Genomic DNA, 27,638 nt, shown 5'->3' on the forward strand with positions numbered 1-27,638 from the left:
AGAACCTGAAATCAGCAATTCCAAAAGTCCCATGCACCTCTATGTTCATTGCAGCATTATTTACAATAGCCAAGATGTAGAAGCAACCTAAGTGCCCATCAGCAGATGACTGGATAAAAAAGACATGGTATATATATACAATGGAATACTACTCAGCCATAAAAAAGAACAGAATCGTCCCATTTGCAACAACATGGATGGCCCTTGAGGGAACTGTGTTGAGTGAAATAAGCCAGATAGAGAAGGACAATCTCTGTATGACTCCACTCATATGAGGAAGTTAAACATGTAGACAAAGAGAGCAGATTAGTGGCTACCAGGGGAAAGGTGGGGTGGGGGTGGGCACAAAGGGTGAAGGGGTGCACCTACAACACGACTGACAGACAATAATGTACAACTGAAATTTCACAAGATTGTAACCTATCATTAACTCAATAAAAAATAATAAAAGAAAATGTGATATATATATAATACCTTTGGTAAAGGAATCTTTGGTAATTTTGCAACTCAAAACTTTCAAAACAATCTACTGGAGAATGGGGACCTTATTACTCTGCATCTCTGACTACGCTCTTAGACCTGAAGCACCCCTTGCCGTCTCTGCTCTGCCTTCTCCTATTTTTTGCACATAGCACTCATCCTTTCCCTATGAGATAGGGCCTCTTTGGGTCAGTTTGTCACCATCCAATGTGATGTCAATCCTTCTTACATGCAGGTGGCCTTCCTCATAGTCAGTCTTATTTAAAGTAAAGAGGAAAATACAGTAAGTCCCAGTCTGGAGACTATATCTCAGTTCTATTGTTTACCGTTGTGTGATAATAAAAACATTACCCTTGGGTTTAAGATTTCCTATCTATAAAAATGGGATTACATTTACCTCAAAGAATTTTGGAGAGGACTAAGTGATGTAAAATGCTATGCCTACCACATAGTAGTTGCTTAATGAACGACAGTGGTTGCTTGGCTGTTGATATCAATGTTATTATTATCATGCTTGCCATTATCTCTTTTGTCCAGTACTTAGCAGTGCCTAGAACAATGTGTGCATGGGAATGAAAGAATGCAATAGTCTTACTGCTGCTCAAGTGGTGTCATCTGGGTCTTTGAGGAAGAGCAATGTTTTTCTACTGGAGACATGAATGTGTATATTGGTAGCATCCATAGAACATATTCATGGTCCCAAGTGGCACTTATTTGTAGCTTCTGATGACTATGTAACTCAGCCATGTGGCTCACCATACTGGTGAGCCTTGAAAATGCAGCTGGTTCAGCCCCTTTAAATAAAAATGACTAGACAAGAAAAAATGAAAAACAGATTTATTTATAAACCATCCTACATAGACACAAGGTGCAGTTTTGTTTTCGTGACACACAAGCAACTCTTTAAATATTTATTGTCAACCTGGGAAATTCACGTGTAGACTGAAGGCATATTTAGGCCTTTAATATGCCTTCTCAGCAGGGCCTGCTTAAGGCTGCCCATCTGGAACATGAAACTTTAGAGCCAATTTTAAAACATTTTTTTCAAGGACAAAACTGTTTATAGCTGAATTTTACCATGACATATGAAAGCAAACCTGTGGCTTTTGTATATGGGAGTTAACATTTAAACCAGAAAAATACTTCTTTTCCGGAATACCTGTAGCAAACTCCTGCTAATCAAGCCTAATTTACATTCAGTTCTATAAAGCCAGCCTGAGACAGTGTATGAATCAGAGTAGAGAGATATATTTTCCTATTATGGCACCAAAAGCAGTAAAAAGTGTAGTTAGAATTTTATTCTCTTCTCTTCAGACTTAATGGATAGGTTTAATGTGTTGAGATTCTGCCAATTGAATAAAATTCTTTAGAATTTTACCAAATAAATTTCTAAGTGTAATGAGGCAATGTTAATTTTCTCTTTAAATTATTGTTCTACCAATTTTTGAAATATCTTAAAAAAAGTTAAACTTGTGTCATAGAATCTCAAATGCCATAGGATGACTCAGAACCAGTTCATTCAGTTAGTTTCCCACCAACACATCTCCTGCGGTTCCAAGGGATCATCTTTCTGTCTTCCTTCCTTCCTTCCCCATCCTGCTCTCCCTTACTCTCTTCTTCCTTCCCTCCCTCCCTCCCCTACTTCCTTTCATTTTCCTTTTTTTGGATTCTGACGAGCTAGTAAAGTTGGTGTTCAAGTGTGAACAATGTCTAAAAATTCAACCCCCTTTCCTCTCCCAATAGTTCAAATTATTTTCTTCCAGAAGCTGTATTTAGATTCTCTCTCCATCAAATAAAATTATCAAAAATATGCTGTATAGTACTTAATATGATGTATAAGAGACATTTATGGGATTGGTCGGGGGTTGGGGAGAGGGAGAATGGGAACAAGACAGGAGCTAGAGTAAGAGCTAGATTGAGAGAGAAAGAGAGAGAGAGATCATGAAAGCTCCAATAGAGACATTTAGGTCACTGACAAAATCACAACCACAACCCAGAGCATGATCATAATGTTTACTCTAAGTGCCCCCCCACCACCACCTTGATAGTCAGTGCAAAACCACTAATGAGCAAAATTTGTCCCTCTAAATTGACTTTCTGTAAACTGAACTTTAAAAAGGGAGTTTTACTTGCTCCAAAATCATCTTTTCAAGAATTGAGGAAACATGTGACATAGCTCTCTCTCTCCTCTCAATCCTTTGAAAACACTTTCTTGAAATTAATACTAGAATTGAGTAACCAATATAATCTGATAAATTCCAGGGCAATAACAACAGTAGACGGCAGGAATGTCCCTCTGAATGTCATTTCTTTTCTAATGAGGTTGATGTCACTGGAACAAAGAACAGGCAGGATCTGATTTTGCTGTTTGCCATATCTGGTTGCAGATGTATACAGCTTCCCTACATGCTTGGCAGTTAGGACAATTACCAGGAGAATTCAGCAAATGGGTCTCCATTTACCTGTTACCCTAGATTTCGTGTAGTCTGAAAACATTGACCATCATTAGCAACTCTTCATAGTCCTCTGTGTCAGTTCCTCAAATTTACTTGCAGCTGGAGAACCATATAATTGAGCAATGATTACCCTTACTGGAGAGGAAATTATTGGGAGAGCTATTTTCAGAGCTCACATGACTAGATTTCTCTTTCACTATGGTTCTTGTGTAGTCTTGAAAGAAAATGTGTTTGTAGTGTGTCTCAAGTCCTCTTCTCCTGTCATTATTCTCATTCTTTTTTTTTTTCATTTTAAAATATAAAATGGTGTGCTGTGGTTCAACGTTTTCTAATGATTCTTTGGCTGTTACTACAAGGCTGTAGAAACTAGTGTCTCTCCACCTCAAAATTGTGAGCTGACAATTACATGCTTTGTAGACCACCTCTGCTTGAACGCAGAGAGAGTTCATTCATTTTCTACAGGACAGTTTCAAGAGATTTGTGGGTTTTCCTAAGCAGATCCAGTTTACATGAGTAAGAAATAAACTTCCACCATTTTTAAGCAACTCTTTTATTAGATTTTCTGCTATCTTCAGCTGATCTAATTCTGACTCAGCTGGTCATCAGGAAAAGACACAAATAGTTCCTAACTTCCCAGGGGAGGTAACACTTGACTTGAGTCTTGAACTGGTCTTTAGCCAGATGGAGCTTGGTTAAGGGAAGGGCAATTGTTGCGACTTAGAAGAATGGAGAATGAAAGGGCATTTCAGCAGAATAAACACTGTGTTCAAAGGTAGTACAAGGATGCTCAGACTTAAATCATTAAGGCTTGCCAGAGGAGCTTCCTAAAAGGGGTTGTGGAGGATATCTCTACACTCCCCTCTTCTCCACGTTGCACTGTGCCCCAGAAGGCTGACCTCCACTAACCGGATTAACAAGCTCATTTGCCTTCTGGCTTGTGGTTGGGTTCAGTCAATGGGAATCACCAGAAGAATATCAGAGTGAAGGAAGAGAGCAAGGTCCACATATTTATTCCCACAGCTTTTTTCCTGCAGGGTCACTCAGGGCTGGCTGCATCCCTCTATCACTGGGCATAGCTTCTCTCAGGTAGCACTCTCTCTTTGGGGTCCAGTGACGGCTCTGTTCCATTTTTTCCTTTAAACCTAGGAGTGGTAACAGCAGCCTATTACCAGCCCAGAGGACCCACACTCTCTTGTGATTTCCTTGCATCTTGCTGATACTTTTGTAAATGGTTCCTTTATTATACATTCTTCAGATGAACCCAATTTTAACATGATTTTTGTTTCCTCATGGGACCCTGACCAGTAAGGAGTTCTACTTGCTTTATTTTGCTAATATAGAGCACTTATTAAAAACAGTAGGAACAAGCTACTCAGTAAAAGTACTTATATCTCAAAATACCTAGAAGGATTTTGTGAACACAGCAAGAATTGTCTGAGAATGATTGAAATCACCATGAGAAAATTCTGAGAATCCTTATCTTCTGGGATAAGGTTCTGGGTTCTGACTCTCCTAGTGCATGCCTGGGTCCAAATGCGCGCTGCCTGATGGAGCATCTCTTTACCATGTTGGAACACTTATTGTAGAGTCCCTTCTAATGCCATTGTTCAGTTTGTTTCAAGCACTGTCTTAACCCAATGATTTCTACAGAGACTTTACTTCTGTCTCTTCCTCTCTCCTAACCCATCTGCTCTGCAAATTGCTTTCCGTCTAAATAACCTTCCTGATCAACCCCTGAAACGGCTTTTTTCTCTTCGCTCAGAACTGTAGCTATATTTCTGTTTTGCCTTCTCTACCGTGTTACCAGACAAAAGGATTTTCTTCTTTCATTTTAGGAAGAGATATTATATTCTTGCAATCAAAATTGAAAGCATATTTTCCATTGTTCAACGCTCCACAGTACTGAGGAACACCATCTGGGGGATCCATCCGCTGACAGTAGCAGCAGAGGTAGCTTAGGGTTACATCAGGTACGTACACAGTGGCACTGATGCGTGAGACAGGACACCAGTGTCAACGAAATATACTGATTTGGTGTACCTAAAGATTAAACAGGCGTGATGAGTCATAGAGGATGAAGATGGAGATGGACAGGTAGGATGATGCTTTGAGGACCATTCCTGACTTACACATTATTTTTCACTGAAGTCAAGCAGCAGACATCTAAGTCAGGAACCTGCTCTTGATGGACAACAGGAGCTTCACACATTGACAGGACATCCATGTACAGCAATATACTAAACAGAAAGGATCAACAAGAATCCAAACAGTTATTGAAATATTGAGAATCCACTATGTGCCAGAAAGGAGGAGGAAATTTATCAACTTGGCTTGTTCTGCCATTGTGTGGTTTCTCTTTTAATCCTTAAAACTTGAAAATTCTTTTTCTATGTCTATCAATAGATGCTGGTTTTATTTCTCCATGCTTTCATTTCAAATCATTTTGATGAAGTGTTGTGATTTCCTTTGTAAAAATAAATCAGTACTGAAAGGCCTATTTTGCATTCTACTCTTCTCATTTTGTCAGCCAGCTCTTATTGTGGTCTCAGGACGGGTAGAGCAGTATCAAACGGTACATGCATAAACAGCAATGTCCAGAAATGGAGCAAAGGGGGATAAAGACAAATCCTTGTGTCCTTCCTTAAGATCTAGAAAACGTTTTTCAAAATCCTCAGCTATCTTCTCTTAGTCTCACCGAACTGAATTAAGTCACATGGTGCTCCTTAATCAGTCACTGTCAGTAGGCAATGAAATTACCAAAATTGGCTTAATTGATCCATAATTATCCAATAAACATAATTGAGTAATCAAGATTTCTGACCTGGAGCAGAGGGCAGCCTTTCCCGAAGCATACTCTCACATTTTGGGATACTGACAACTGGGGGGAGGGAGGCAGAATTCCCTTAGTAAGAAGAGAGAAATAGTTATCAAGCAATCACTAATGTCTGTGAGAGTGACTGAAAAATCTAAAAGACTATGAGACTGCAAGGGACTATACCTGAGAAAAGAAAACACCAGCAGTAGTGACAAGATTTCAAGTAATAATTAGGTAGAGGGAAAATATTTCTTTTTCCTAGAGAGTACTTGTACTCTTTCCCTAGAGTTCCTTATGTAAGTAGCATTTTACCTTTTTTTTTTTTTTTGGTAAGAAGAAAAAAGATGTTGGCTGGGGAATATTTGTGTCCCACATCAAAGAAAAATTGAATTTGTTTTTATTTAATTTCTTGTCCTGAAAAATATTCTGCAACTCATCCAACCATGGGTCAAAGTATAATCCAATTTTCCCACTGAGCTCATTGGCAAATCTTATCTTAACAAGATTAAGACTTTAAAGCAGAAATTTCTCCATGTTTCAAAAGGCAATTGCTTTTTACTGGTTTTCTTGCACATTTGACCATTGCTTGCCTTGTTAAGTTGCTATTTATTCTTTAAAAATCTCCAGCAACTTTACGTTTCAGTCTTCTTCATTTTCAGAGGCAGTAGTGGTTTCCATTTGCCCTTTAGCTGTCTGAAAGGCAAGGGTGGCTGTGAGACAGGAACCAGCCTACTGAAACAAGGCCATTGGCAAGGCCCCAGGCCTAACCAGATGAGACTCTAACAAGATTGGCCCTAACCAATCAGAAGGCTAGGAGAATCAGATAGAGGCCACCAAGAGCCGTATTCCACAGCCTCTGGGTTTTCCCGGGTTTACCCATGCACCCTAGCACCCAGGAGTCCACTGAAGGTGCCCCTAGCCCCATTAGCACAGTAAAGATCACACCCAGGGCTGGAGAACTAACATGCTAATGATACATGCGTCACGTGAGGTGGCATGTTGAACAACAGTGCAGGCACAAGGAAAGCCCTGCCTCTACATGCCATGGCAAGGCCATCCTCCCCAGACTTTGCTCCCCGCTCCCTAAGGAGCTGGTCACCTGCCCCTTTCCTTTCCACACTGGCTCCCTTGTGCCTCTCCTGTGCACAAGCTAATAAACTTTTACTTTTCTACTCCTGTTTGTTGTCTTTTTAAATTTCTATCCTGGGGGACAATAAGAACCCAATGCACCAGTAACAGCTGTCTCCTTGGAAATGTGAAACTGTCTTCTGAAACATCTCTAAGATGCTGTAAACATTACAAGGAAAACGCGTAGTGTGGGGCTGTCTTAACAGCAGAAGCATGAATCCTAAATCTAAATTCATGAGTGTAGTATAGTATACTGCAAGTATAGGAAGATCACATATGTGAGTATAGTATACTATAAGTATGGCAAGATCCTATATATGAGTATGAACTTATACTTTCATCGACAAAAGTAAATATCTTGGAAAATGCTTCATTTATCTTTCAGTGAGTGGCATGTGGGAAGATTGACCTCAAAGGCTTTCCCAAAAGCCTTTTTGGTATGTGTAAGTATCAGTCAACTTATAGATCTGTCTCCAAATAAGGGAGCCTGGGTTCTCTGGAGAGCTGGCCCCATTCTGAAAGGAAAGTTTAAAGCAGCCTGTCTGCTTTTGAGTAGGGATTATCCAATATTAACCTCTGCACGATGGAAAACAAATCGCCCTAGTCATTCATTGCTGCTGTAATGGACTGACCTCCTGAGGCAGAAAGGATTTTAAATTAGAGGTAGTTTTAATTGAGGGAAATGCACAATTATATTTCATCCAGATTAATCAAGTTTTCAACTCTTCTGATTAAATTATTCTTTTCCATTCTTCCAGAAAAATCTGGTTTTCAGATCTTCTGAGTTTACTAGAAGTTTGAGAAAATGTGAATGATTATGTGCATTCTAATTATTTTAATATCAGTAGGTGGTAAAAATGTGAATGCAACACAAAAGATAAGGGAATGTCTCTCTCCTAACCAGCAACAATCCTCCTGCCTAAAAGAAAGTAAGTTTTGAAAACAACAAAACAAAACAAACAGGGCCTGAAGAGATGTTTTGGTCTGCTGGCTAGGACCTGAAGGAGATCACAGGGAAGATCATATTAATCTGGGTAAATATGTGCATCAAATTCAGACTGCCTGGGTTCAAATTCCAGCTCCGTGATTTTTTGGTTGTGTGATAGTGAAAGGTTCTTTAAATGGTCACAATAGCAATAATGACAGAATTGGATCGCTGTGACCATTAAATTAGATGAGAGCGCATGGCCCAGTGTCAGGTATCATTAATATTATTTCATTTCCTTCTTCAAGTCTAAGAATTTCTTTTCGAATTAGTTTTTATAATTTCTAATAGGTTAGAGGTGTTCTGATTCAGGAAGTGCTTTACGTCTATTGCTTGGTATAGCCATACATTCATGGTTTTACAGGAACCAGAAAGCAGTGGACCAGCCCCATTCTATCAGTAAGTTTTATTAAAGTCCTAGTATGAGACAGACTCTGTGCTGGAAAGTAAGCAGAAATGAGGGACGACAAATGAGGCCCTTGTGTGCAAAGAATTTACATTGCAGTTTGATTGACACAATCAATACACACGAAAACAATAAGCAATAAACTAGACTTATAATTGATATATACATTACGCATACAATGGTGTACCTCCTCCATGATTTAATAATTTTATGGTGGTATCTCTCTTCTCCTGAGATTCAAAGTTCTTTGAGGGCAGCCATGAGATCCTGCTTGTCAGAGGTATGGGCATAGAACTGTGCCCTCTGTACGCTTTGAGTGTTTGCCAATAAAGGCACTGCAGTCATCAGAGGAGCATTCCTATCACAGTGGAATGAACACTAGAATGAAAAGAAGAGAAATTGAGATCGCTGAGTTGGGCTCTCCCACTAATTATCTATAGAGCCGAGCCCCAGTTTCTCCAGCTATAAAATGCAAAGTTTGACCTAAAATCTAGATTAGTAGTATTCTAAGGTACATTTTTTTCATTTGTAAATAGGCAAAAACATTCTTCAAAAGAAATCTTATCAGTAAAAACAGGTAAGAATGGAGGACCACAAACAGCCTTGGGATTGCAGAGAAGACCGCCTGGAGGAATCAATGTTTTAGCCAAGTCCTGAAGGATGAATGGCAGTTACCTAGGAGAAGGGCGTGGAAAGAGGAGGAGGCTAGAAAGGCTATTCCAGAGGCTAGAAAGAGCATGGAATTGAAATCCATTAATTCTGGTTAAATTCAAGAGTGTCAAGGGGGAGTGGAAAGAAATGGGGCTTAAGAAAGTAAGCAATGCCAGATCATAAAGGTCCACAGAAATCATAACAACTTTGGACTTTATCCTTAGGACAGTGGGTATCCATCAAAGGATTTTGAAAAAGAGAGTGAACTCAAATTTGTTCTTCAGAAAAATCAATCTGGCTATAGAGTGGAGAAGGAATTTGAGAGGAGCAGGATTAAGGCAAGGATGTCATTGAGGAGGTTGTTGCAGTAATTTTAGTAAGAGAAGATGATCATTTAAGCCAAGAAAGTGGTATCAAATTCCTCACTCCTTTGATCCTCTTGCCTGTTTTCCGCTCATCCATAGCGCTAGCACCATAACCCCGGCTAATTCTAACTCTTTGTCAACTCCACGCCTGCACTCAAGAAGTTAAATGTGACTAGGGATAAATGTACAACTAAGCTGACTGGTCTCATTTTAAATTCATGAAATTAGCTGCCAACGAGTCCTTAAAATGCTCCTCAGGCATAATATTCTTCATCCTCCATGTCCATTTATCCTCCGATTGCCTTAAAAAACAGTTTCATTCTTTCTTCTCTCCCTTCAAACTCCCAAAACTGCCTTCCCCATTGATACACTCAGCTTATAATCTTTCTTCCTACTTCACCAAGAAACAGACAGTCGGAGGGAAACATTTACAGATTTCCGCCACTGCATCTAACCACCTACCAGCATCAGTACCTGCCAGCTTCCTTTCTTCTATCCAATTACTACAGACGAGTTTTCCATGCTTCTATCCAAAACCAATCCCTCTACTATATCCCATCTCTTCTCACCTCCTATAGGACGTCACATCAGCAATTCTCCCCTCTCTCCTTCAACATTAACTTTTTCATTCTTACTGAATCATTCTTATCATCATTCAAATATAGCATTGTTTCTCCAATCTTAGAAAATTATTTTCATGACTCCACTTTCTTTGCCAGCTACTCCTCTGACTTCTTTGCCCCTTTTTGCAGCAAATCCCTTGAAAGATTTGCCTAATCTTCCTTTTTCCAATTTCTCACCTCCCTTTTTCTCATAAACTCACTCCAATCAGGATTTTGCTTCCACGACTCCACTCAAATAATTCTATCAACGTCATTGATGGCCTCCGTTTTGCTCCTCAGTTATTGGTCTTGCTTTGCTTAATCTATCAGTAATATTTGACTTAGTTAATCATTCTCTTCTTCTAGAAAAAAATTATTAGCTTGGCTTTCAGAATAACTCATTCTCTTGATTTTTACCCTACCTCAATTGATTCCTCCTTCTTGGTACCCTTTTTGGGTTCTTCCTCTCTCAATCTCTTAATATTAAAGTGCTATAATGTTCAAATTCTTGGCCTCCTCTCTTCCTTATCTATTCTCATTGGTGATTGTATCCAATCCTATGAGTTTAGATATCCTCTATATGCTGACAACTCCAAAATGTCTATCTTCAATCCAGTCCTCTTGTAAGAATTTAATGACTGAAGCCACTCAGAATATCTCATCAACTGACCACAGTAATTGATTTAGGGATGGAAATTTAATGTAAGCTAGTTCAATAAGATAAGCCTCAGTACCTGTTCTGGGGATTCTGATGCATAAATTCATATGTTCTCCACTGAGCATAAGGATTTGGGGTTTGAAACTGCTGTAGTCAACATTTGCCAGAGGTCCACTCTATGCCTGAGTTTGGAGCCAAGATAAAAAGGAACTAGACCCTAGAGATGGATCTTGATGACTATGTTTGAGTCTTGGATGAAGTCACATCTCAAGCCAGATCTGCTCTTGGACTTATGCAATTCCATGAGCATAAAATTCTCTTTTTCATTTGAGATTTCTGTTGCTTGAAAATATATGTATCCTATCTGATACGCACAAATTTTAGGGAGTTAGGTATTCTTATCTCCACTTTATGTAAGAGGAAAAACCATGCTAAGATGCCTGCATGATTTTCCCAAAGTCATTCATCTAGTAAGGGGTGGCATCAGGACATGATCCAGATAGTCCAAACTTTAGATTCCTCATCCATAATTAGAACTCTCTCCAAATGGGAGTTTGGAGATACTGGAATTCAATGCTGTATGTGATGTGTCCCTCTAAAATGTACGTGTGTGTGTGTGTGTGCACTCTTACTCTAAGCACTGTATTACAACATTAAATATTAGGTGGTCCTCTTTCCTAAGAAAATACCAAAGAGTTGATTCTCACTTATTATTTACCCTCGTTTCCATTGAAATATCCTGGGAACAAAATCAACTTTACTCTTTGGTCTGTGTCCTCAATTTTAATTCTGTCCTTCACAGAAGAGTGGGCATTACTCTCACCTGTGGATTTTTTGTTCTTCTATTTTCAGATTGCAGACAATAACCAAGAATCTAGCGTCATCATGTCTGAATTTTATGAGATAGATTTATCTTCCTACCACTGACATGATGTTAATATTCGTGAAGGGATCACTGAAATGAGCACAGAACAAAGAATCCAGGAAACCTGGATTCATGCACTGAGTCTTTCTTTCCAGGGTGTGACACTGGGCATGTTCTTTGGCGCACTGGAGCCCTTTTCTCCTCTGTAAGGTGTGAACCACAACCATCTATCTTAGAGGACTGTGATGATGATTAAATGAGACAGCAAACACCTGACATATAATGGACCCTGAACAAATCATAGAGTCTTTTTCTGTTTTGTTTTTCAAAAATTCTATTGGAATATACATCTCTGTATTAGCAAAAAAGACACCCAAGAACCATTTCATAGCACATTTGTTTCAATAAATGTTGATTTTAACAAATGGTATTGTATATCACAAGACATACTGTCCCACCAGTTCTTTTTAATAAGATATTAACCCTGTTAACAGGAAGCATGAGAGTGTATATATGAGGCACCCGGAGAATGGCTCAGGAACGTCCTGAGCAGAGAGAGAGATCAGTCTGGCATTCAAAAGTGTCCAGAGATAAGGCAAGAATGGATTAGCAAAATTGCCTGCATTGGCATGATGTGGATGTGCCCTGCCCACTCTGTAGTTGAAAAAATCCACTCCAGACCTTGCAGTACAGACAATTCAATTTGACATTGTTTAGTGTCCTGTGGAGTGAATGGGAAACTTATTGCATCTGCTATCTTTCTCAGAATGAGAGTGTTTTTCCTTAAGAATTCTCAGAAGGGAGTGATTCTTTGATAATTGAACTCCCTGTGGCGTTGGTCAAGTGGAAACAGTGCGCAGAGGCTTCAAAGAAATGAAAGCTTCGAGCACAGAACAGAAGCTTTTCTGGCAGTGATGAGAAGAGGCATCCTTTTGACCCTTTAAGTAATGATAGCCAATCGTTTAGAGAGAGCCCAGGCGATGTCCCTGAAGAGAGCAAAGGAGAGCAGGAGGGAGCAGAGCACGGCGTGGGGAGAAGCTTTGCTACAACTCAAGGATCCTCATAAAATGGTTTCTACTCTTTTCAGTGTGATGTTTTGATTCATAAGAAATAGCACATAAATCCAAAGTTGGGAGCAAAGGAAGTAAATAATACATTAAAAAACACATGACTCAGCCTGAGAGAACTGCTTCACTTCAGCAAAAACAAGAGAACTGTTAGAAGAGTAAATGGATAATTCGGTAGGCAGGAGAAGTTCTCTGCAGGAGGCCTGAACTCGGTGAAGACAAAATGAGAGTCACTGAAGAAATTCCTACTAAAATCAAACAGGTTCATGGAGGTAGTTTTGTTACACCTTCTCTGTTGCTGCATCTTTGCCCATTTCTCCTTACAACCAAAATTAACCTGCACAGTTCTTCAAAAAAACACCAACAGTGCCATTTTAATCCTTTCTACTCCTGAAGAGGAAACCAGATATCTACATCTGCTTTCTAATTTTTAATGCAATAGTGGAGAGGATGGGGTATTGGAATGAAAAGCAAGCATGGGCTTTGCCACAAAATGAGACCATTGCTTGAGTTCTTAGCCCAAGAGGTTAATTTAGGGAAAGATAAGCATAAAATTTCAGGAACGAGTCAGGATATCAAGGCAGTTAAAAAATAAACACCAGTAGTAGCTATGGAGTGCTGGAATGCAACCAGATTCACCCAGAAGAGTTACAAGTTTTTCTTCCGCTGAATGAGGATGAGAAAATCTGATATAACCCTCAGTGGCTTTGTCTACCTGGTGCTACAAATATGTTCCATTATGTTGATACAATTAGGTTTTTCACAATTAAACCATTGATCCAGGGTGCCAAAACATTAAACTTATATGTGTATCATTATATGTGGGGGCATTCTGAATATTATTAGGAATATCCTATCGGAAAGAAAGTTTTACTTTTATGGATTTACTTACATTTTCTCTTCTATTTACATTCTTCTTATCTAAGGAAGAAATAAGAGAGGTTTTCCCACCCTTGCCATATAATAACATAATGTGCTACATTTTAATATTTAATATTGCGTCCCATCCCTCCGGAATGCTGTGGAGCACAGCAGCAGCAGTTTGACATCCCTCAAGGCCTGGCGAGAGCCTGCACTGCTTGAAGAGCAGTGAACTGTGTTTTAGTCCAATTTTCTGGAAGTATATGAAATATTTAGCAACTGATCTGAAGAGAGCTGCTGTTCCTAATAACCACAGCTCCCAGGAGGAAGTCAAACCATGCTCTGGGCTCTATTGCTGAGGAATTTCATCAGTGTCAGAGCAACATCAATCAACCAACTTGAAAACAGCTATTGAGTGGCAAGGCATCACCATCATCAACAGATATTTTTCACCAGGCTCACTATGAAGAGGATACCCTGTTAGTGATCAGGGCTTCAAAATGGCTCAAGAACCTAATATCTAGTTGCAAAATTCCTCATTTCTACTCATTTTAATGGTAAAGTGCCTGCTAGAAAAGTACAAAATGTTCTGAAAGGTTTTCTCTTTTCTGATACATTTCTAAGCCAATTTTTCAAGGCAGCCATTACCAAACTGATGGGGAAATTAAATGGGAAAAAATTTTTACTTTCTAAGTGCCTCTCCAGGAATACTTTACATTGATTCTATAAAGGGAAGCAACAAGCCTGGGACTTCAGTTAGCCATTCTACCACCAGGAGATTAGGAATAGAATGAATGTCCAGCACTAAAATAGTTCATAATATTTGCACTTATTGTATTTATGTCATCACAGTCCATACATTTAGCTGAAAATAATCACTGTTTCCATTTTAAGGTAAATGTATGACTCCCACATCAATTTGAACTAGGCGAAGAATAGACATTAAAAAGTGCACTGGGACTAGAAACAGAGATATTTAACCACCCATTTAACATATGCCAGGAATAAAAGGCAGGATGAACAGTTGTACTGTTCTTTAGAACGCAAACTCCAACACAAAAGCTAATTTTACATTAGAAAGCAGTGTAAGTCCCTTCTCCTTGGCAAGCACGCATCAAGCATCCAAATCAGCAGTCAGCCCCATCCTATTATGCAGAACACAATTTGCAGCAGCTAATAAGAAAAACCTGCAGGCAAACCCTGGCTACCAGATCAGTAAACACAAGTCACGTGCTTCTTTAGGTGGCACCAATCTAGTAATTATTTAACCTCTGCTAGTTGAACCAGATCAACAAAGGTATTTCTTGAACTTTGAATTCCCAAGTGCTTCAAGATGATGCACAAATAGGATTAATAATAGCTAACATTTCTTGAGCATTTACCCTAAGGGAGACACCAGGAGAAGCACTTTACATAAATTATCTCATTGCATCCTTACCACAAGCCTATGAGGTAGGTAACCTTATTAAGCATAAGAAGCTTAACTAACTTTCATTAGGTCACATAGCTAATAGGTGATGGAGCTATAAACACTGGCAGTACCCAGTCTTTTAAACTCTGTCTCTTCTGCCTCACAGAGCTATTCAAATTAGAAGGAAATCAAGTAGGTTCCAACCGGGAAAAGTGGTTTTGTTCTATCAAAGAATTCTGTTCCAGTACCAGGAGCTTCCAACATTTAGATTAGGTCCGCTATTTTCTTAAAACCCAAACATGGTACCTGGAATGGATAAAAACTTTAATCCATTTGCACCAATGAGCCTGTGCTCTGAGAAGAGGCAAATATCTTAAGTAGGAAGGACCATAGACAGGAAGTGTCCTGAGAGTGTCAACTCCTAAACAGGGACATTCAAAAAAGGGTGGACCTGGATAGATGGGAGTCACTGGACTGAAGAAAAGTAGAGGATAAGGATAGAGGAGAAAAGAAATGGAAAAGGAATCAGCAGGTGGAACATTGCAGTAAGGTGGAAGATGAAAATCAACCTCAAGGTTTTCTTTGGAATAAACTCTCATGGATCCGTTAAAGACACAGCCTTGCCGCTTGGTATCTCATTCCTGGACAAGTCAACTAAAGACTGTTGTTGAGAATTACAATCCATTTTCCATTTTAATATGAAATTCATGCTTGTAATGACTTCTACTTTGAAATATCAAAATCTTATCCACAGGAGAAAGCATGACATTTGGTAATTACTTATTAAATCGATTAATTTGAAAAATCATCCAAATTATTCCAACATAAACGAAAATTAATATCCCATGTGTTTTCCTAGAACAACATATGAAGATATCAAATGAAAGCAATCTTTTCCATTCTCAACTTCTTTTACTCACATGAAGACAAATGTATACTTCTTATATGGGAGCAGCCTATGACCATTTACTTATGTTATGAAATGAGTTTGCTAACTTATAGCCCCTTAGCACTGTTTTGAAAATTGGCTTTCTGACCTCGTCAACTTTTTTTTTACACTAATGTTGATAGTCAGACTATGCACACATTGACATAAGCTGGATCATATCTCCATTACAGTATTAATACTATTCTCTTTTTTAATTTATTTTCTTTTTTTAAATTTTATTTTTATTTTTTGAGGAAGATTAGCCCTGAGCTAACATCTGCTTCCAATCCTCCTCTTTTTGCTGAGGAAGACTGGCCCTGAGCTAACATCCAGCCCATCTTCCTCTACTTTCTATGTGGGATGCCTACCACAGTATGGCCTGCCAAGTGGTGCCATGTCCGCACCCAGGATCCGAAGCGGCGAACTCTAGGCTCCCGAAGTGGAACGTTCGAACTTAATGGCTGCACCACCGGGCCAGCCCTACATTTATTTTCATAAAACAGATTTTAAAGTAGTTTATACTGAAGCATACTACAAATCCAATTTTTCTCACTAGTTTAATTTTCAGCATGAGAAACTCCTACAAATTATTTATAAAGATTTCACAACACTGTTGTCCTATAATGAGTTAAAGGGTCACACAATGAAACATTTTGAATGTCCTTATAAAAGTTTCCTATTCTGGATAAGAAAAATTAAGCCACACAGAATTTTACACATTCTTTAAACTAAAACTATAACTTCATTTCTGTAGAAAAAAGTAAAATGTCATCATATGGCTTAATGGAAAGAGCTTGGACTTTGATTTTGCACAAACTCAGGTTCAAAATATACCCCTCTTTCTCAGGTAACAGGCTACTGAAGAGTGAACTCAAGAGTATATAATCATAAGCAACTATCCATTCTCCCATTGACCCTTCAAATCATCTCATTGGGCTAGTTCTTTCCCTGTCCTTGGATTTCTTAATTCCTTTTAGTCACATTTCACGAAAGCAGTGTCATTTTAGCATGAACATGCTATCCCTTAAAATAATGAAATCACTTACCCAAAGAGAATTACTCTTACCCAAAGAGAAGTCTGGCCTTTGCACCAGGATCCTGGGAGGTAACCTTTAAACCCTCGGAATTTCCCAGTTGATAGGAGTGTCTTTGATGTTCAGGGTGGGCCCCCGGACCACAGGTGTTTGATAATTTATGCTAAGAGAGGACTCAGGGTGAGCAGGGTCACACCAATAGTCTCAGGATGGAGATGGCCATGCCAGAAAGACAACCATGTGATTAGAAGGTTGGAACTTTGAGCCAGGTGATATCAGCCTGACCTCCAGCAGGGAGCGGGCTGGAGAACCAGTTCACATGGGCCTTGGGATTCTCAGCAATTTTTGTGATCACATTCTCTGGCTCACTGACAGTGACTTCTCCTTAGCCCCTGGAGTGCTGTACTACCTTGGCCCTCCAGGCGGCCTTTCTGGGTAGAGTCCTCAGGCTTAAAGTGAAGAAAAACATCCTCCCCACCCCCCTTACTTATTCTAGGTGACAGAACCTTCTCTTTCAACGAGTCCATTTCCACTCTTACGTAAGCTAATGTTGGGAGAACCCATTTTACAATCTCTTGGCCTGTCTGGCATATTCTGTTTTTATTGTTAAGCCTGTCTTCCTAGGGGGCACCCCGGTATCAGTATATTTTGTGGTCAAGCAATGATCAGTCAGAAAATTTTGTTAAATGCTTTGCTCCCACATTTTCTACCCTTTGCCAAGGGCATCTGTGTGTGAGGCATGCTTTCACATGTCAGTCAAAACCTGTAACGTCAGGGGGGATTATTCTCTTTTATAATCCGTTCAATTTACTTTTACTGTTGCTTTATTTTTATCTCCCTACTTAAAATTCTGCCATGTTGACTATAAAATCAATACCTTTAGACATATTTGAATTATCAAAGCTCAAGGAACCCTGAGTGCCTTCATCAGTGCTACGAAAGGCATTTTATCACTGTCATTGAAGCCAGATGGCCAAACTGATTTCAAAAAATTCACTTTTGGATTGACTCAAAATATGTGAATGTATTAATCTATAAGAATTTAAAGTGAACATGGGAACTGATAAGGGGTTCAGAATAAAGAATAATTCAGTCTAACATTGGTCTAAAACTAATCCTAATTATTTTGTAAATAGCATCTGCAAGGTAATGGAAAAAACTTCTGGCCTTGCAGTTGAGAAGTCACACGATCTCATGCCCTAGGGAGTCATACTGAGAGGCAGTGTCTTCAAAGCAGAATTAGAGATGACTAGGAGTAGGGCCTTCAAAAGTACAAATAGGTACTCTCTACATGAGGATGTCTGCGTTCTCACCTTAACTTCTGCTTTATGACTTTCATGCCAACCAGGTCTCTGGAATGTCCAGTGGATCTCCCTTTGGCACTTTCCCTCTCAGGATTTGGGCATTTTGTCTCCGTATACTGAGTCCAACCACATTCACCTACCATCCTTGTAGTTGCTTCCTTCTAGCTTTAAACCCTCTAACCCAACAACTTATCTATTATTTTTAAAAATATACATATATATATCCCATAGAACAAATACTGTTTGAGCTTCAGCTTTCTACCAGTGAAGGAATTCCCTTGAGGTTGCCCATCTACACTCGTGGGAGGCTGGTAGACTGGCCTGGGAGAGACTCTCTAATTGCCTCAGGACTAAGATATCACAGAGATTCTTGGAATGCTTGTTGTTACACAGAGTCTGTTTAACAGCCTTATCTTCCTTTGCGCGTTGTGTTTATTCCTGATGATGCAAAAAATATATTAGTTTTTATTTGAATCCTAATATTCAGGCATATAATTTTAAAAAATGGCCAGAGATATGAATAGGCTAGTCACTAGTAGTTAAAAAAAAATGCAGATTATAATAATAACAGCTATCCCAGTTTACCCATCAGGCTGCTAGAAATGAAACAGTCACCTACTGTTGGCAGGCATGTAGGAAAAAAGTGGAAATGTGAATTGTTTCAGACTCCTTGGAAAGCCATCTGGCAGTGTCTATTAAAAATTAAAATGTACATTTCTTCAAGCCCAGCGATCCCACTCCTGGGAAATTACCAGCATAAGTGAGTAGCCTCTTCATATAAGGATGATTATTCCACATTTATCATGGCAAAAAAGACTGGAACAAAGAGAAGGTTATTTGGTAGGAGAATAGTTAAGTAGATTGTGATACGCTCCCACCATGGGGTATTATACAACAATAACAAAGAATGCACTAGAGCCCCATCCAATGAACTGGACGAATTTCAGGAAAAACATAAAATTGCAGAAACATATACATAATATAATCCCACTTTCGTAAAACAAACAATGACTAAATGAAACCCTCATGTATATGTATGATTTTGAGCATGAAGATATATCTGGAAAGTTATACGTTAGGTGTATAATGACACGGATCACCTAGAGGTGGGACAAAAGGACAGAAAAGAGGAAAGGAAGAGAGAAGTGTAGGGAAAAAAACTCAACAAGTAGTCATAAAAATAGTATATTTGATATGCCCCAAATGTGTAATATTATGCATGCATGTTTCCGTGTGTGCACATGTGTGTGCATAAAGAGACACACTGAAGGAAGCAATCACTAAATGGTGAATGTGGTTTTCTCATTGTAGTGTGATTTCAGGTAATTTTTACTATTTCCATATAGTTTTTTGAATTTTGAGTTTTTTAAATGAGTATGTAGGATTTACATAATATAAAAAACATCTACCTTGTGGGAAAAAAGTCAATAATTAGTATTAGAATAATTTTTTTAATATTTATTCTGTACAAATTTAATGGTCCCACACCATTTTTTTTTTTTTTTAAGAAATTCACAATCTAAACCGATTTACTGGTGGCCTGTACACTGTGTCCTGGATTGCCCTCTCTCCCCACACCGGTTGTCTGGACAACAGTACTCGCTCATTGCCTAGCCCTCTCTGTGTGTTCTTGAACCCCTGGTTCTAGTGGCAGATCTGTCAGATTTAATCTCCTACTTCCTAACTCTGGTTTTATTATCTATAATGTGGCTTGCTACCTACACCAACTGTAATTTTACATGATAATTTACCATCCTGCTGTCACTTTGAATTTCTGGACCAATTTCGTCATAACGAATATCATTATTATCATTATTTCACTCTTTAATGCTATCTACCAAATCAGCAGCAGTCTCATTTTTTTCATTTCTCTTGACATGGACATTGTGTTCAACTAAGTGAATCTGAAGCATCCAGAGACGGGGACGAGTATATGAATGAAAACATACAGGTAACAGATGCAAGATTTGAGGGTGCTTAGTCTAAGAAAAAGAATATTTAAGAAGGACATTATATATGGATATAAATACTTAAATAGAAACGAGGTCCAGAGAACAGAGCTCGGTCAGATAGAAGCTATAAAGAGTAGCAAAATCCAAGACACAATGTTTTCACAGTGGAAATTATCCCAAAATAGGAACTGGTAGTCTGGGGCAGTAAGGAGTTCACTCCCAAAGAAAATTGCAAGTGGAGACATGGTTTTTATTACCAAGGATGCAGCGAAAGGGCTTCATTTGAAGATAGAGGTTAAACGAGATTATCTCTTATTTCCGTTTCACCTTGGGAATTCCGTGAGTTCTACTTACTGTTTTACACATATGGCTATTTATTTCAAAAGATGGTTGGGTGAACTCGTATCCTCTTCATAAATATTGGAATTTGGATCAGATGATTCATTTGGGGTCATAGCACATATATGTCATCCTTCTCTCCCCTCCTTCTTTGTGAGTTCTATATTTCAAGAAATGCTCAAAGGCAAGTCAGCCAGGAAATGTTTTCTAGCAGGTCTCTCCTTATTTTCGGCTTTCCCACTGCCCCACACCATTCAGGGTCACTTCTGACTATCTGGCCACAGACTATATTTCAGGAAATACATATTGTTCTCATGAAAAGGGCTTCGGATCTTAATATTTTTCTCATCTTTATTTTCTATGCCTGAAATCTGAGCTCAAAGTCTTAGAAGTAAAATCTTCTGTTAGTCTTCCTAATTCTTCTCTTTTGGAAACCCCTCTTGTCTTACTTAGCTTTTCAGAATCAAAGTTAACTCCCAATGCAAAGGCAACATTTGGGAACACACATAGTCCCCAAAAGTTTCCTTAAAAATCTCTTTACTAGCTTCTTTAAAATGCTCTTTGTTCCTCTCAACATCAGCCCCCTTCATCTCCAAACTTGTAATGTCTTTGCCTGAGGAAGGTGCAGGCCAGAAAGAAAAAGAATGACTGCCAATACCCCCTATCAATCTTTCCCTTTGAGTTGTCCTGTGCTGTCCTGAGTTGTCCTGAGTTCTTATAGGGGATCATCATTCTCTCTCCCTCTCTCTTCCTCTCTCTCTCACTCTCTTCCTCATCACATCCCTTTTCTCTCTTTACACTTTCTCTCATTTCTCTAGCTGTTGTGGCTTATTATGATTTTCTGAATCCTCCAAGAACAGTGTTTGAGGTGTTGGAACCATATTGCATTACATTTGTTTTTCTTGATCCCTTCCTTCAAGGGAGTTTTTCTTCTCCATTCTTTTTAATGTATCACCTTAGCCAGATGAAAATTTCCTTAGCAATTTCCAAATCTTTATTCCTTTAGGATAATCTGAGTATTACGCTCTCTACCTAGAAACTCTTTAGTAGTCTTTACCTACTAAATCAATGATGGCTCTATTTGACCAGTTATATACATGAAATACACCTTTGGAGCCATTCTGTATCAACTCCTTTATCCCAGTATATTCATGCTTTTAATTTCCTGATTTCTATATAATCCAAATATTATTAGAAATGGCCCTTAAATTAATTAACACGTAGGGGCAATGACAAGCACAATTTTATGCTTTACTTTTGTCTCTAAGCTGCTTGTGATTTAATGTAATACATTTCAGATATTAGAAGACTGGTGAATTAGCAGTAAAAAGAGGAGAACTTGACACAAAGTTTCCCATTAGGTGAAAAGGTCACATCCTAGGAGAGCACATCCTCTAGATGGAAGACGTAAAGAAACAGAAAAAAACGTTGACGAAGTTTCTGGATTTAATAAAAATTAAAATTTTTATATTAGACTCTAGGGTTGAAATTTGAATAAAGAAAGTGAGTTATAAACTGGTTTATACCAAAGATAGTCCAGAAGGTCATGAAGTTACAATAAATGTGTCTAAGTGAGACTCTTTAAAAAAGTGAGGGGTCCTATCCCAAATCCATAAAATAAGATTGTTTTTGGTGAAATGTGAAGGACCTGTAACTTTGAGGTGCTTACGAGCATTACTTGCCTATGACCAGCCAGCTCTTACTACAATTTATCACCCTTTGCTCTTATAAAATACTTAGACATACTTTTATTTTAACTTACAGCAGTATCCAATTATTTCTATTTCTGGGAAAGCACATAGCATGAAAGACAATTTTCAAAGCCAAGAACATGAAATAGACACCGTTCAGTTTAAATGGAGAGGGCCTTTTTTTCCTTCCTTCTCTATAGATGAAGAAATATATAAATATGGAAAGGAAAGAGACTGGCTATAAGAGGGGGACAGCAAAAGCAATTATGTACTATTCTGGGAAAACTATGTCACTAAAAAGAATTTAATAATTTAAAAAACTTTTCAGAGTTTGAACATCTCTCATGGCTTTCTAATACCTTTACAGTTAATTCAGATTAGCTCACAATTTTTAATTGTGCCTTTATCAGCCTTTTCTAAGGGTGATTATAAAAAATTATTAAAATTTATCTGCTTGTGAAATCTTGCAGAAATAAGCAAGAGGATAAAAATCAAGCAAAAATGCATTAGAAATAGACTAGAATAACAGACTGAGGACACCTAGTGGTGGTCAAGAGTAGCACCATATTCTTCTATAGTGTAAGGTTCGTGCCTCACAATTAACACGGGAGAACTTCTCCACGAGAGATTGTCAGGTGCCTGCCAGCTATGTCACTTTCAACTGGGCAGGAGGTGCCACAAATGGAGAAGCCAATTAATAAAGAGACTAGCATTTAATTTCTATACGAGACCTTGTCCTAAACTCTTTAAAAATGTATAGTGTGATAGACAACAAAACTGTATTATAAACATGAAACTTGCTAAGAGACTAAATCTTAATTGTTCCCACCACTCAAAGAAATGATAATTATGAGACACGACAGAAGTGTTAGCTAATACTACAATGGCAATCATCTTGCAACATAAGTGTATCAAATCAATATATTGTACACTTAAACTTATACAATGTTATATGTCAATTATATCTCAATAAAATAAATAAGTTTTAAAAATGCATAGTCTGGCTAGGAACTTGTGAACGTTGTGATCACTCAGTGGATAGTCCTATAACAAACAAACAAAACTTACTCCCTTTCAAGTGCTAGATCAGTGTCAACTATTTTTAAAAAAATGACAAACGTACTCAGTAATTCCATAAACAATGTTACTATTGTTATATGTTATCATTGTGCCTATCATGAACTAAGGACACTGTGCTAGGTACTGGGAATACAGAATGAGTAAGACATAGCCCAGGTCCTGGAAGGTAGAGGAAGCAGATATGTAAAAAGAGAGGTGACATGAAACGTTAGAGGTCCTGAAAGAGAAGAATGTACAACAAGAACACAGAGGAAGGGGCCATCCGTTTTACTTGTGGGGGATGAAGTCAGGAAATGCTTCAACATTTGAGACAAGATTTTGTTTGCTATCTTGGCACCATGTGTGGTGTGGTCAGCCTTGTTAGACGCCTCTTACATTTATAGAACAGAGAAGAGATGTATTATTGCTTCTTGTTCTGGCTGCCTTAGCCTTGCTGTCTGACCATGGAGAATTGGCATTGAATTTTCTAGGCCTTCTTAAAACTAATTTAGCAAACATTCACTCTATTCCAAATACATAGGTAGAATAGATAAAAAATATTTTTTAAGCTTATTTATTTGGAAATGGAAAAAGCAAGAGACTGGCATCCAGACAAATAGGGCTACATCTCTGCCACTAACAGTCATGAGTTTTGGTGAAACATTGAAACTCAGTCTCAATTTTATTTTATCTCAAATGAGAGTTTGGGAAATAGTGCTGTCTAAGCATTCTAAACATTAAATCTAAGCATAATTCGAAGCATTAATTTACACATACATATGATGTCTATTCATCTGTGATGGTTTTCAAATACGTCCACAAATCCTTTTCTAGTCCTCCACTTGAAAGGTAGAGCCGATTGCCCTCCCTTGAGTGTGGGCCAGACTTAGTGGCTGACTTCTAACAAATAGAATGTGGTGGGAGTGACAGTGTCTGACTTCCTAGATTAGGTCATAAAAGGCACTGCAGCTTCCTCCTGCCACTTTCTCTTACCTCACAAATTCTGGGGGAAGCCAAATGCCATGTCATGGAAAGACTCAAGCTGACTAATAGAAAGGCCCATATGGCAAGGAACTGAGGCCTCAGGCCAACAGCCATGTGAGTGAGCCATCTTGGAAGATCCACTCCCCAGTCAAGCCTTTAGAGTCCAGCCAACATCTTTACTACAGCCTCTTTAGAGGCCCTGAGCCAGAACCATTCAGCTACGCTGCACCAGAATTCTTGACCCACGGAAAGTTCGAAATAATAACCACTCCTGTTTTAAGACTCTAAATTTTGTGGTAATTAGCAATAGATTACTCATATACCATCATTCAAGCCATCTCCTCCACGGCTCATGACCCATCCAGAACTTGTGGGTTCAAACCTCAGTGGACAATAAAGTAGATGCAGGATTATTGTTTTCTCTTTAAAGGTCTGAGCATTTATTCTACTTCCATCTCTGCCATGAGACGGAAATTTTAATGCTCACCCTCTCTCCTAGGCCTTCCTTTACCTAACAGTGCTATAGCTAAATGCAGTGCTACAGCTAAATGCAGCTCTTTTAATGAGTGTATTCAGCCTTTACAGTTTAAGAAAGCAAATTTGGATAATCACAGAGCATCAGCTCCTCGAGACCCCTTCAGCTCTTTTCTGCAGCTTCAGTCAGGTATGCATGCTCCCCCATGTCAGGATAACTTTCATGTACCACATCTCAACATTTCAGTCAACGACAGACTGCATATATGACAGTGGTCCCATAAAATTAGTACCATAGAGCCTAGGTGTGCAGTAGGCTGTACCATCTAGGTTTGTGTGAGCACACTGTATGACATTCGTACAACCATGAAATTGCCTGACGGTGCATTTCTCAGAACACATCTCCATTGTTAAGAGATGCATGACTGTAGTTCCACAGATACTTTCATTCCCTACAACTCCTGATCAGCACATTTAACTCAAAAGTCCGGAACATAAGGCAAGAGGCTCAGACTATTTTTTACATGCACACGGGGACTCTTTTCAGTGTAACTGCCAGGAACCTTTAGTCTCCCAAGGTAATTATAAACACTAAATTTATTAATGTCCCCCATATTACAAGGCAAAATGGTGCAGTAGAAAGAGCATTACATGTGTAACCAACGGTCCCATGACTGAGTCACAGCTCTGCTATTTACTTGCTGTCTGACGGCAAACAATTTATTAAACTGTTCTGACCTTAAATTTCCTCGCCAGGAAAATGAGAGTATTGGTATCTACTTTACAGAGTGGTTATACGAATTTAGAAATATGTTGAATGTGAAAAGTGCTTTTCACCTTGTAGTTGTTTTTGTTCTTTTTATTACATTGAGCCATTCACGAACAAATACAAATCACTTTAAGACTGGTCAAATTCCCAGATCTGATACACTTGTAACATTGCCAAATCTATTTCTTCTGACAATACAATGGAAGCACAGTGTGGCATATGAAGGGACTCCAGAGAGCTGGATTTCAGGGTGCCACCACCTAGCTAACATAACCGTGGGCGAGTGGTTGATCTTCTCAGGCCAGTGTTTCCTCATCTAGAAAATGGGGTAAATGAGTGAGAGAATTTTAAGATAGCTTCTTGAATGCCAGTAATTGTTAAATAACACTTGGGGTTAAATGGAAAAGGACGAATTTTAAAAGTAAGAAAAATAATCAGAATATAATATTTTACCTGCTGTATTAAGAGAAAGAATTTTTAGTTTACATTCATTTCATTTGAAACAGTAAGCATGAAAATGTTCTTATTTATCTGTTTTGATAAGTAGCCAGATGGTGTCTAAGGATTCATTTGCTTTGTAGTTTAATGCAATTGAAATGAGTTTGCTAGTCACCTCTTGAAACCTATGGAGCTTTAAAATCATTCAGAATATAAAGATCCTAGTGAGGGTATTAAACTCTATGACTTTTAAATGTTAAAATCAGCAAAGCACCTTTAATTTTACCGCTGATGACATATACAACCTTTTATACTGTATATTAAGCATTCATACTAAATCATAATAAATATTCATGATGAACCATAAGCCACCTGATATTGCAAATGGTCATTTATGTTGTCATTTATGTACCACTGTCAGATCTGATAGTATAATGTTTGTAATTTATTAAGCAATATGTTATAAGAAAATGCCCAATTCCACACTATTTCCATATTAGTAGCAATGGATGTTGCCAGGGCATGGTGGAGTATAAATTATTTCTCAATTTGAACATGATGCTGCTACAATAAAGTGCCCATGGCTAACGAAGTCATTAGCATTTACCATAGAACAAGATTGTCACACACACATACACACACACAATTAGAATACTTGGTATTATAGACAAAAAAGAAATAAAGAAACAAAAAGAAGTAAACATCAAAGCAGATAGTCGTCTGATTTACAGCAAGCACAGCAGAGATGGCCGGAGCCTTGCAATGAGATGCCCAGGGAAAGGTTAATTCCTTTATAGCAAGGTAAATAGTTTCCCTTTATCTACAAGAGAACACAGTTCAAAGCCATGTCAGCCAGGGAGACCTGGAACTCAAGAGAAATAGAAAACAGAGATCTTTTGGAACAAGCTATTGCTTCCAATGGATGACTATGTGACTAATAAAAATGCAAGACCTCGTTAATTTTGTTTCACTCTTAATCACCAGATGTTGTGAGCCATATGGAAAGAAATTTAACTTAATGTTTTCGGAACTGTGGATGTGTGAAGGGGATGTGTGTGTGTGTGTGTGTGCATGCACGTGGGATGTATTTTTGTGGTAGTGTGTGTATGTATGATGGTGTGTGTATGTATGAATAAGTGCAGTACAATAGATATTTACATTTTCATAAAAGGAATTTGTTTTAACAGGTCTTTCAACACTCAAGAAAAGCACCATGATATTTGTGATAATGTCACCTTAGCAACATATAATATTTTTTAGTTTACAATGTATTTCCACCGGCACTATTTTATCTGGTTTTTATAACTATTATCACTGGTCTATTACAGAAGAAACTCAGGTGAGGTCCAGAGAGCCCAGAGTCATAAAGTTTATAATTGGAAAGTCCAAGGCTTGAACCCAGGAGATTCACACTTTCCACCAGTCTATGAGAGAAAGTGGGGAAAGGCATATAATTAAAGTATTTTTCCTGGTGCCTTAGAAAACTATACTAGGTTACTTCTTACCACCTCTCATCTCCTTAACCTTGTCCTCCAATTGTGACTACACATTAAAGACAGGACTCACTCATTCACTCAACAAATTTTTTTGGTATCAACTATGTGTTTAGAAATGTGTTAGGTACTGCAAACATGTCTATGAATAAAACACCGTGTCTGACTTCAGGTTGCATTTGCTTATAGTCTACTAAAGGAGATGGTCAAATACTTTTGGCATTACTACCCTAGAGGGAATTCAGAATTCCTCTAACTCTTCCTAAAGATGCACCAGGCACAAAGGCAAACCCACTAAGGAGGTCTGGGCACCATGGGGATGAAACAGTGTGTGATATGCTGAGTTTAAGACTCAAAGTTTACATGTAGGTTCATATTCACATTCTCTCACTTTCTTCCCCTTCTTTTTATTTCTTCCTTCTC

At 38.5% G+C, this 27,638-nt stretch overlaps 1 long non-coding RNA gene across 1 annotated transcript; it reads right to left on the reverse strand.

Annotated features, from left to right (window-relative positions):
• Window positions 1–8,402: 8,402 nt before the first annotated feature.
• Window positions 8,403–23,971, reverse strand: LOC138923445 (uncharacterized). The gene is made up of 3 exons (XR_011437048.1): window positions 23,835–23,971; window positions 18,769–18,832; window positions 8,403–8,648 (listed from the first exon to the last, which is right to left on the reverse strand). It is a non-coding gene; the product is annotated as an uncharacterized lncRNA (long non-coding RNA).
• Window positions 23,972–27,638: the final 3,667 nt, after the last annotated feature.

Source organism: Equus caballus, chromosome 3, assembly GCF_041296265.1.
Source record: "Equus caballus isolate H_3958 breed thoroughbred chromosome 3, TB-T2T, whole genome shotgun sequence".
Lineage (NCBI taxonomy): Eukaryota > Metazoa > Chordata > Mammalia > Perissodactyla > Equidae > Equus > Equus caballus.